This window comes from Hydra vulgaris, chromosome 03 (assembly GCF_038396675.1).
Source record: "Hydra vulgaris chromosome 03, alternate assembly HydraT2T_AEP".
Classification (NCBI taxonomy): Eukaryota; Metazoa; Cnidaria; class Hydrozoa; order Anthoathecata; family Hydridae; genus Hydra; species Hydra vulgaris.
Window position 1 is genome coordinate 20748145 of NC_088922.1, and position 12772 is coordinate 20760916.

The window sequence follows — 12772 nt, forward strand, 5'->3', positions numbered from 1 at the left end:
TATATGTATTTATGCATATATATGACTGGTTTCGATTTTATCTTTCAGATCAAAAACAACCCAACAACCCAACCAACTCTGTTCACTTCTCATCTGTTCATCTGTTTGCTAATGATGAAAATCTCTTGCACATCAACAAATCGTATCATTCTTTATCTAAAAATATAAATTCAGACCTAAAAGGTATAGTTCACTAGTTAAATGTTAAACTAATATGTCTTAACACTGAAAAACCAGAATTATTTTTTTTTTCATCTCTGAGAAAAAAATATTTCTTTGAAAGTACTGACATCATAATCAAGATTAGTAATAAACGGTTATATACTTCGCGAGTTATGAAATATCTTGGTGTGTTAACTGACTGCAATCTTTCATGGAATTTTCACATTGATTAACTAAGCAAGAATCTTGAGCCAACCCAGTAGGCATAGCGACGTGACAAAAACGTGAATTTCACGTTATTTTGGCACGTGACAATTAGGTGACTTTTTGGTCCCCATGAAATGACCAATTCACGTGATTTATGGACGTGTTTTTCACGTTACTTTTGGCACGTGATATTTAGGTGACTTTTTGGTCCTCATGAAATGACCAATTCACGTGATTTATGGACGTGTTTTTCACGTTACTTTTGGCACGTGATATTTAGGTGACTTTTTGGTCCCCTTAAACTGTCTAAAAGACGTGCTTTTTATGTTAATTTTGGCACGTAATATTTAAGCAATAACTATGCTTTATAATTACAATTATAAGTGTTTGGATTCGTGTAAAGAAAAAAAACTCATCGTCGAGGAAATATTTAATACGTATTAAAATACATGGTTTTATTAGTCAGTATATTAGTTCTTGACATAAAAATTTTTAATTTGTAATAAAAGCTGCACTTTTGTTAAAATATCCTCCTTATATCCAATAAGTAATAAGTACGAAGTCGTAGATCTGCAACTTACGAAGAGCACGCTTCAAACTTATATATCTATTCTCCCATAAAAGCACGCTTCAAACATAATCTAACGAATCAGTCGATATTTTCTTCTATAAGAGCACGCATCAAACTTCATCTAATGAATCAGATTTAGCTGAGAAGAAACGAATAAAATCTTAAATAATATGATTATTTAATAATTATCTTAAATCACAAACTTTTAAAACAAATCTTACTTTGAGAGTTGCTAACTACTTTTGGCAACAAGATTTTCTAGTGTGTTATTTGTTTTCTTTTATCTAAATCATTAAATAATTTTAAGAAAACAATACTACATACAGTGTAAAAAAATAAAAGTCATTTGCCTTCTAATTTTATACTCTAATTGCTAAAAAAGTAAATAAGTATTTAATAAAAAAAGATGTAACAAAAAAGTCGACAGATGATTAAAAAAAAAGAAGTACATAATAAAAAACACAAGTTTAAAAAAAAATTTTTTATCTATATATATCTATATCTAATATCTATCTATAGATTTATCTATATCTATATAAAGTTAATAACTGATAGGCGTGATTAGAAAAAGACCTGTACTCACCTTATGTGATAACATCTGTGTACTGTGATAACATGATCATTTGTTTTCTTTGTTTTCCATCTTCTTATATTTGCATCTGTTTCTGCATTAACTTGTTCATACATTAACTCACTAGATGCAAAGGTGACAGCCCACAAAGTTGCTTTAAATGAGTAATCTACAAAGTTTTGAACAGCATTAAATGTCATTTTAGAATGCACACAAAAGTTAAAACAATTTATATAAATGTAATAGTTATCACATAACCACAAAGCATTATAGTGGGGATTTTATATCATGATTTTCCTTATCCATGGTCAGATTTTCACCTTGAGGCGCCTTTTGCTGTGGAAACATTCACCACGGCTAAGGAGCCTCATCTACCCCTAATTATATATAATATATTAAGTATAATACTAAAAATATGTATAATAAAGTATTGTCAAATTAGGTCACCAATAAATACAGAGTGCTGAAAATTCAACTCAGAATCAAGTTGCATTCTCCAACAAGATATGAATTAAATCAAATTCTTACTACAGAGTGAGATCACAATAGTAGACAAAGAGAGGGAAAAGTGAAATTTAAAGTCAAACTTTAAAAGTTAAAAGGTTATTGGGTCTTATACAATAACATAATACCATTGGGTCTTCCTAGTCAATAATATTTTATGCAGAACTTATCATTTGTCATGTAGCCTAATAAATTTAATATTAAATAAGTTATAATAACTTATTTATTATCAAATTAATTACATTGACAAATTTGACAGTCTAAAATAATATACAATATGGTAGAAAAAAAAGTATACCTCGTAGTAGGGTTTGATCTTTTGCGTATTGCAATATGATAATTATCTGCCATAACGTTACACAATTTTGAACTAAGCTTTATAATATATTTATTAAACCTAAATTGATAAAACTTAGTTATAAGATAATATGTTTGGATAAAATATTATATATGTGACATTTTATTTTTGTCAAAAATGCATTGCGAAGTTATAAGATATCTTACGCCCTACTTTTTAAACTAATTATTATAAAATTACAATGCAAAATAATTACATTATTGTAAAAGTAAAATAAAAAGTAATTACAATAATGAATATATAAACTACATATTTCATGTAATCATTATATTTAAAATATCCGGAAAAAATTTACGGAAAATATCCTGAAAAAATTCAGAATATTTCCCCCCTCATTTTTCCCTTAATTTTGCATTCAGCCAAGTTGTTTCTCAATTTTTTTAAAAATTTTCTTAATTTTTGTATGAATGATGACTAAAACAACATAAAAACAAATAGATGAATAATATATACTTGTTATATGTTGTAATATAAGTTGTATGTATGGAACTTGTAATATAAGTTGTATGTATAGAAAACTTTTCGGATATTTGGAAAAAGATAAATTTCAGAAAAATATCTGGTATTCCGGGAATATCCCGAATAAGATAATCCCTGAAACTAAATTATAAAAAAATAGTAAATAAAGAATATCTTTCCAAGTTTCTAATCACAGGTTTTTATTATGAATAAAAAAAGTTCCAAAATACACAATATTTTGGCAACGTAACATTCACGTTTTAATCAAGTAAAATTGTCACCTGGACAAGGTCACCTAAAATATACATGATTGAAACATGAAGAAGGAAACGGGGTAAGAGCAGGCATCAAACTTTATCTGATGAATAAGTCAATATTTTCTCCAATAATAGCTCACAACACCAAATTTAGCTCAAAAGAAACAAATAAAAACTTAAATAATAATATTAATATTAAATAATCATCTTAAATCACAAATTTTTAAGACAAATCTTACATGGTGAGTCACCAACTGTTTTGGCAACAAGATTTCTGGTGTTGCTATTTCTTTGATCTAAATCATGAAACAATTTTTAAAAATGCAATGCTATATTTGAGAGAAACTTGCTTTACATATTGGAAGGTCGTCAACATTGAAAGATAAGTATAATGCAGTTTCAAATACAATAGCATCATAATCATCTTTTTGTGGGGAAAACATCGAACAAATCCGCGTTAATAACCTGTTTTATATTGTACATAATAACAATAAAAGTCATATAATATATATAATAATAATTTCATATAACTCGAATATATATATTAATCATATAATATTCAAATAATATAAAAAAAAAGAAATAAATAAGTATTAACCCTTTTTAACAAGTAAAGCACGAGATCAAGATGTCATATATTATAAAAAGATAAAGTATTTAATAATAATATATACATATATCAATAATAAATAACATAACACATTTATTTATTGATATTATCTTGGATAAATTCTTTAACCTTGTTGATAAAACCCAAATAAAGAAAGAAAATCTATTTTGGGTTTTTATCTAAACGACTCTTGAGTAATAATGCAGAAGTTCTAGAGACATTATTATTGCTCAAGAATCAAGAATAAGTTCTGCTAGAACTTATAATTTGTCCATGTAGCTTACTTAATTTGATATTAAATTCGTTATAACATAACTTATTTCGTACTAAATTAAGTAAGGAAAATGGACAAATTCGCCAGTCTAAAATATTATATCATAAAGTAGAAAAAAAGCATACCTTGTATTTGAGTTTAATCTTATTTGTGTGGCAAATAGGGACGGCAAATAGGGTACTAATTTATTTAACTTAATTTGATATAATTGAGATATTAGATATTACAACTTAAATGCATCGCGTTAAAAGATATTATATAGACCAATTTTTTTTTTTTTAATTATGATAATACTACAATAAAAATTAATTATATTATCATAGAAGTAAATAATTATAACTAATATAATGAATACAAAAACTACACTATAAAAAAATAATTAATATAATAAAAAATATTATTTCACATTTCTTATGCCAGTTTTTTTTTAAAATAAAAAAAGTTCCGAAAGACGAGATATTTTGGCACGTAACTTTCACGTGACTTTCACGTAAAATAGTAACCTGGACGAAGTCACCTAAAATACACGTGATTGAAACGTGAATAAAACGTTGCGTGCCTACTGGGAACCATATGCTTTCAATAATTCCTCATTATGTCAATTAAGTTACATTTCAAAATATTTACTATAGCATTATTCTCATCACATCTCAGCTATTGTGGTTTAGGAAACTCATTAACAAGTTGCTATCGTCTCACCATTATTCCATTAGATTAATAAACTTTTAACTAGTTAAATCATTCCAACCAATTAAATCAATCATCAAAGTCCTTCAAAAAACTCAACATTCCACTATTTCCATCTCTAGTAAAGTATGCAAGCCTTCTTTTTGTTTTGAATCCTTAAATAAAAATTTTACATCTTTCTTTACAAACTTGTTCACAAAAAGTAGAGTAGTACATTCCTACTCTACTAGAAATATATATAATGGTAAACCATTTTTTAAAGCACAGAAGTATGGTAAACATTCTATTGTTTATCAGTGTGACTGTTAATGGAACAGGAGCCTTGTATGCAATTTAAATGAGTCCAAAAAACTACATTCTGAAACATCTTTTCTCTATCTTAAACAAAACAAATTTAACAATTTTCTGAAAAACATTTTATTCTAGCTTTTGACATTATTATCTTTACTATTAAAATATTCTTATAATTATCTTTTTGTTATTACTACAAATATCACTAGTACCTTTTGTTTGTTTATTTTTCGTCTTTTTTTTAAAGGGATTCCAAAGTGCTGAGACAAATTGTGTTTATTTTAAAGAGAATCATAAAAAAAAGTGTTTACGCAGAATTTTTTTAAGCAAAACAAAATAATAAATGCATACCAAGAAAAACAAACTTTGTTGTTTTACTCGAAGCTCTCTGTCTCCACAGCAGCAATTCTCTCCAAGTCTTTTAAATATATGCCGCAATCTACAAACTTTATAATTTATTCAAGTGTGTTTAACTCCGAAGAGTTTTAGTAAATGACGTCATTGTAGAATTTTTTTTTGAATCAATATTATTTGTTATTGTTTTATTTGTTTTTTAAAATAGCGTTTTTTATCAATTGTATGACTTTCCTATAAATTTTATTAGAAGCTAAACACAAGAATGTTTTTTTATAGAGCGCGAGAACCAACTAAAATTAAGTTTTTTATATTACACTCTTAAATAAAATAAATATATAAAAAAGTCGTAGATCACCTTATTATATATAGTGAATTTTATTTCTTTTTATGTAAATAATGGGAACTTTTTTTTAGTTTATCTAAGCCATTTATAGCTATGACGTTTTTGTTCTCCAATCAAAATGACAGTTTAAAAAGTTTTGAATTTTTAGTTAATAAATAATTTTGGTAAACGACATCATTTGCTGGAAATAATAGCCAAATTCTTTGATTTATAGTTAGAAAATATTAAAGTATATCAATTCAGTGGAATTTGATAAATTTTGATGATTTGAATAAAAATATTAGGGTTATTTTGTAATTTGCATTTGGATTTTGATAACTAAACAATTAAAATGTCGGCAACTCCTTACCAATTTGAACCTCTTAAAAAAAAGACAAAAAAAGCCTGTATGGATAAAAAAAATGAAATAGTTGAAAATCGTATCAGCTATGAAAATTTGAATTTTGATATTGCTAAATTATCAAAGTTTAAGTGTTGGTGCTGAACAATGGTGAAATTATAGATATTGTAAAACTATGCCACTTGAAAAAGAATGTCTTTGTTGCGTTGAAATAAAGGAAATAAATATCACTTCAGGTATTATAAATTATTTGACATTCTTTAAAATATAAACTGATGTGCGCAGTATTAAAAATAGTAATAATAACAAACATTAACTTTTTTGCCTCTAAAGAATGTTTATCAAACATCTTCGATTCTAGGTTTTGCGATTGTCGGAATTCGACGTCGTTATTTTCAAAAAAAAAAAACTCTTTTGTACATAATTTAAAGTAAAAAAAATCATCAATGCATAACAGAGCATGAAACAGACAGATTTTTATTAATTAAAGCAATAAATAATGTTTTATGGCAATAAATGAAGACAGATGGTGATTAAAATTGTTATTGTGTTGAAGCGCACGTTAAAAAATATTATATTTAATATTTCCTAATTTATACGTCGTATTTGGAAAGTATTTTACATCTCTCTTATCAAAAAACTAGCAAAATTGACATTGATTTAAAAATTGACTCAATAATACTACACTTTTTTTGCAATCTTTGACAGTAATTATTATACTTTAAAAATAAAATAAAATAAGCAATACATGTTTTATAGAATAAATTTTATTAAATATATCTCGCTTGATTAAATAAGTATTTCGAGAATATATGTAACCGGATGAAAAGTTTAGCAAATAAGGGGACGTCCATAATGTACAGGCGCCTAAATTTCGAACCTCCTTCCCCTCCCCCCTCCCTCTTCCCTCCCCATTCCACATTTTGCATTTTTTTTTTTATATTATTGATATTTTTTTACATTTACCCCCACCCAAACATATGTACTTTATAAACAATCCCTAAATGCTGTTAATTAAACTTTTATAAGGTTAAAAAATGAAAAAAATTTTTAACAGAACTTTCATATGGATAATAATAATTTAATAACAATAAATATAACACAAAATTAGTTTACAGCAATAAACAAGCTTAGAATGTCTGAAATATTTTATTATTATTTTTAATGCGAACTTTGTAAAAATAACAAAAAAAAATAAAAAATAAAAATTCTATAGTAATTTATGATTAAAAAAAAACACCTTTATATAATGATTAGTAACTAAACAAGTTCTTTAATAATCTATAATGAAATAAAAATCTATAATTTGCTGACAAAAAAAAATTTAAAAAAAAAAAAGATAACGATTGATAGACGACTTAAAGGATTGCAAATTATATGAATCAGGGAAGCAAGATGAAGGAAGCGAGTTCCAAAGAGCTGATGTTTGAGGAAAAAACTAGACGAATAAGAGTTTTTGGAGCACCTTTATATAATGATTAGTAACTAAACAAGTACTTTAATAATCTATAATGAAATAAAAATCTATAATTTGCTGACAAAAAAAAATTTTAAGATTTCTTATCGAAATTCTACAATTACTATAATTCTTTGGAATTAAAGACGCTTGAATAAATTATAAAGATTGCGGCATATATTTTAAAGACTCCAAGAGAATTGCTACTGTGGAGACGGCAAGCTTCGAGTAAAACAACAAAGTTTGTTTTTGTTGGTATACATTTATTATTTTGTTAAATAAATTTTTTTTTTTTAAACTTCTTTGCTTCCAACAAGTCTGCAAGCAACCACTAATTAAAGTTGGAAGTTACTGGAAGAGAAAAGATGAAGATTGCAGAGCAAGATAACGATTGATAGACGACTTAAAGGATTGCAAATTATATGAATCAGGGAAGCAAGATGAAGGAAGCGAGTTCCAAAGAGCTGATGTTTCAGGAAAAAAACTAGACGAATAAGAGTTTTTGGAGCACTTAAAAACAGTCACAGAAAAAGGATGAGACTGTGTTGATGCACCTTGTCTAAAAGAGAGAGGCATCATTAGAAGATCCGCCCCAGATATGGCAACAGTATTCCATACAAGGCCGGATTTCAGATTTATAGAGATAGAGAATAGAATCCGAAGTAAGAAAGTGTCAAGCTCGATAAAGAGATGCAACCTTAGCAGATTCTAATTTTGCAATGGATTTGATATATGGTTTCCAAGAAAGATCAGAAGTAAGAGTTAATCCTAGAAAATGAAGAGTAGATGACTCATCAATTACATCAATGTTCATAAATATAGTAAGATCTAAATTATTGCGATAATGATTGGCTGAAAAAAGTTGAGTTTTATCTGTATTGAAGTTCACCAGCCACTGTGAGCCCCATGCTGTAGCAAAAATGAGATCCTTTTCAAGCTCAAATGCCCCTTCCAAGCAATCAGAGAGTGTTGGCTTCTTATCACGACAGGAATAAATGGTAGTATCATCACTAAACAATGCCACCTTAGATGTGAGAATATCAAGAAGTTCGTTAATGTAAACTAAAAAGAGTTTAGGGCCAAGAATTGAACCTTGAGGAACCCCTGAAGTTACAGAATAAGAAGAAGAGTGCTGCCCATCGAGGACGACTTTTATACTAAAATTGGAAAGGAAAGATTCAATAATCTTAAAGATGTTGCCAGATACACCATAAGAAGAAAACTTATGGAGAAGACCAGTAGTAAACAACCGGGGCTATGGCCGGGGCCAGGTTTAATAACACATAACTGCGACCGGGGATGAGGGTGTGATCAGTGCTGCATTAATATTTATAGATCCTATAAAAATTTTATTTTTAATTGAAATTTATGATATGAGTTATATTTAAAAACAATACTTTTATAGGATCTATCAATATAAATGCAACCCTGGTCATAAACCCGGCCGGGGCTGCATTAAAATTGATAGGTCCTATAAAATATTGTTTTTAAATAAAATTCATATCATAAATTTTAATTAAAGATAACATTTTTATAGGATCTATCAATATTAATGCAGCCCTGATCGTAAACCTGGCCCTGGTCATGGCTATGTGTTATCAAACTTTGCCCCGGCCCTTAACCTCTCCACCTTTATCTGATGCATGATAAAACCTATCGGTTATTACTGTTAGCAAATCAGCTGTAGAAAGAGAAGATCGAAATCCATATTGATGATCAGAAAGTAAGTTATTAGATTCAAAATGACAGATTAACTGTTTGTTAATTAAAGATTCAAAAACCTTGCTTATGATAGGAAGAAGACTAATGGGGTTGTAGTTAGACAAATCAGATCGCTCTCCAGATTTTTTGAAGATAGGAATAACAGATGTCGCTTTCCAGCAGGCTGGAAAACAGGACTCTGATAAGCACTTGTTGAATAGTTTTGAGAGTATACACGACAGCTCCGGAGAACACTTCTGCAAGACTATAACAGGTATGATGTCCGGGCCACAGGCTGTAGAAGAGTCTAAGCAGAAAATCACTTTAAATACAGAAGCTGGAGTGATACGAATGTCAAGTAATGGATCAACGTGTTTGTTGGCATTATCAGGTAGAGCGCAACTAATGGAATCAAAAGATGATATTGATGAAAAGTTCTTAGCAACAATTCAGCTTTGTCTTTAGGTGAGGTGACAAAGTCTGAACCATACAAGAGTGGTGGAATTAAAGATTTGCCCTTATTATTAATACTACTAAAGATTCTCCTAAAGTCACGAGAGCCTAATTTTTGAGATGAGATACGAGATTTCATGACCTGAGAATAGCGGGCTTTAATGTTAGAGAAAACCTTTTTACAATGGTTTCTAGTAGTAATAAACAGACATCTGTTTTCAGGGGAATTGTTTTGCTGATAGATATGGAAGTAACGGTTTCGATTGGCAATCGCAGCAGCACAGTGTGAGGAAAACCATGGAGGCAAGTGAGGCTTGACCTGGAATCGTCGAGAGGGAACAAAAGATTCCATGCCAGCTTGAATCCACGAAGTTATACTAGTAGCACATTTGTTGACAGGAAGATGAAAAATTTGTATCCGAGGGCCATCACGAAGAAAATCACGGAAAAAGTCCCAGTCAGCTTTAAGGTAATTTTAAGAGGTACGATAATAGGGGAATTCAGGTGATGAAGAAGAAAGAGGTATTAGTTTTAGAGAGATCGAACTGTAATCAGAAGCACCTAAGGTTGAATTTGTAGAAACTGAGCACTGACTAAGATCAGAAACAAGGTATAAGTTGAGTAGAGAAGATAAATGATTTGGGTTGTCTCTTAAGCAAGTTGGAAAGTTGACTATTTGAGTTGGAGATTGAGAAAGGCAAAAGTTGTGGGCTTTAATGCCTGCAGAATCACTGACACTACAGCCAAGCCATTCAGAGTGGTGAGCATTAAATTCACCGGCAACAACAAATTTAGCTGATGGATAAAAAGAGAGGGCTTGGTTAATATGATAAGAAATAACATCAAAAAGAGTGCAGTCTTGAAATGAAGGAGAGCGATATTGAACAAAGAGAAAGGCGATAGAGTGAAGTGGTGCTAAATGAAAGCACATGAAAGAATAGTCTGTGGATTCAAACTTAGTTTCATGACAAATGGGTGAATTCTTACGAATGTAAATGCCCAAGCTAAGCATGTGACTATACGAATTAAAGAAAGATAACCATCAACATTTAAGATCACAAAATGAGAAAGCTGAACTCAAATTAGTCTCAAAAAGAGCAATTAAGTCTTGTGAACTTTGCAATTCTGTACAAAATTTTTTTTTTATCCTTTTCTTCAAAATAAACACAACTTGTCTTGGCACTTTTGGATCCCTTTAACATAACCTCCAAATTATGATTTAAATATGTTTATAATTAATGTATGTTCTATGTGCTTTTACCTATGTGTTTATGGTCCATGTGTTTCAATGTATGTATTCACTTATTATTACTTATATTTAAAAATTGGTGTCAATCCTTTGATTAGATTTCTGTATGAGTGACGCCATTTTAATAAATTCATTAACTTATTATTAAAAATAGTTTTATGCTTAAAACTGCCATTATAATATTTATTATTAATATTATTTTTTCACTGTAATTATTGTAAACATATTACCATAATTTGTATTAATTTTGTTATCTTGTATTATTTTTGTTATATTTTTGTTATTATTACTGTTATTATTATTTTTATTATTATTAACACTATTGTAAAAATGATATTATTTAAAAATAAAATTATAAATAATAAAATATTTAAAAATCATATTATTTTCCAAGATGTGAATATAAGACTTGGTTTGAACAGTGCTTTTGATATGAAAAGTAAGGAGTATTGGGGCACTTACTTTCGTTCAACAAGTCGTGGTGGAAATGCAGATAGATTATTAAAACTAAATGAGAAAGCTTATAGGAGTTTTCATAATAATACTAAAGGAACCGCAGCTAAAACTGGTGTTTTTCATAGCCCTTTTGATAATAAAGAATATGCTGGAATTATATATAGTAGTAAACCAAAAGATATAACACCAAAAAAGGATAAAGTTGTTTTAAGTTACGAGCCTGACAAACAATATCTTTACAATGAAGTACTTCTGTATAAAAAAAAAAATTGTCAAGAAGTAATAAGAAATTTTAATTCGCAAACTGAAGATCCTAAGTCAAAATTACCAGACATAATCCCTTATTATAAGAATGATTATCCTTGTATTATAGTCAGTATAACAACTCCAAAACTAAAAAACATTAGAAATGGTTTTAGAATCGACGTAGGTCTTGAGCCAAGTATATATACAGTGGTTTTAGCTAAAGGATTAGTAAGTTAATGGAATTTTTATCGCCTTTACTTGAATCAGGCCATAGCTTCAATTTAGGTATAGAATCAATAAAGCTAAAATTTATAAAAGCAGAAATTGATAGTTTTAATAAAGCAAAAAAAAATGACTATGAAAAACGGCAAAAACAAAATAAAGCTATAAAGCCAAAAGAAGTTGAACGCTGGAAATGTGAAGATTCACTTTTTAGCACATTATGTAAAGTTGGTGATTCTTCTGGACGGAAAGTAGTACATCAACTTGTAAGGCAAGATTGGTATATTGATTTATTAGCAAACCTTATATTAAAAGAGCTAGATCAACAAAAACCAGATATGGCAGCGCCTATACGCATATTATTGAGCAGACTAAACTATAAAACAGTTGCAACTGTAAAAATCTAAGACGCTGATCTTGAGGGTGGATTTTTTACATTTATAAAAAATGACAAATGGGAAGAGAATGTTCAAATCAAGAGAGATAAAGAATTTTGGCAGATAGTAGGAGATATTAGGCTAGCACTAGCATCAAATAAAAAATTAGACAAGTGGTTATCATCTGCTATTGAGACTAGAACACTACTAGGTTTGTATCAAAAACTAGCAGAAAAAAACTTAGAATTTAATAAAAATAGCGGTTATCAAGAAATTGAAGATGAAGTTGGTAGTGACAGTGATTGCGAAGGCTAATTGAATGATGAAGTCCATTCTACAGTTTTCTCAAGAAAAATTATATTGGTAACTGGAATGAGAGCTATAAATTTAGCTACCTATGTTGAGCTCCTATAAACTTCTTTCAGATTCTATGTACTACGAAACTGAAGAAGCTGTGGGCTCAGTTTTAAATGCATTTAGTGAATTCTTTTAAGTAACTACTAGTAAAAAATCTGAAGATTCAAAAGTTGCTGAAGTTCTCTTTTTTGATCTAACACATTGTGATTCCACTAATCAAGATACAGGTCAGTCATTAGAAGAAATTATGGGTATAAAGCAATT

General features: G+C 28.8%; 1 long non-coding RNA gene across 4 annotated transcripts; it reads right to left on the reverse strand.

Annotated features, from left to right (window-relative positions):
* Positions 1-141: 141 nt before the first annotated feature.
* LOC136078010 (uncharacterized) lies at positions 142-5317 on the reverse strand. Of its 4 annotated transcripts, none has more exons than XR_010637445.1 (7): positions 5303-5317; positions 3329-3385; positions 2314-2412; positions 1524-1680; positions 1162-1224; positions 326-1079; positions 142-156 (listed from the first exon to the last, which is right to left on the reverse strand). It is a non-coding gene; the product is annotated as an uncharacterized LOC136078010 (long non-coding RNA). The 4 variants fall into 4 exon arrangements; XR_010637444.1 differs by lacking the exon at positions 5303-5317 and adding an exon at positions 4099-4192; XR_010637443.1 differs by lacking the exons at positions 3329-3385; positions 5303-5317 and adding an exon at positions 4099-4195.
* Positions 5318-12772: the final 7455 nt, after the last annotated feature.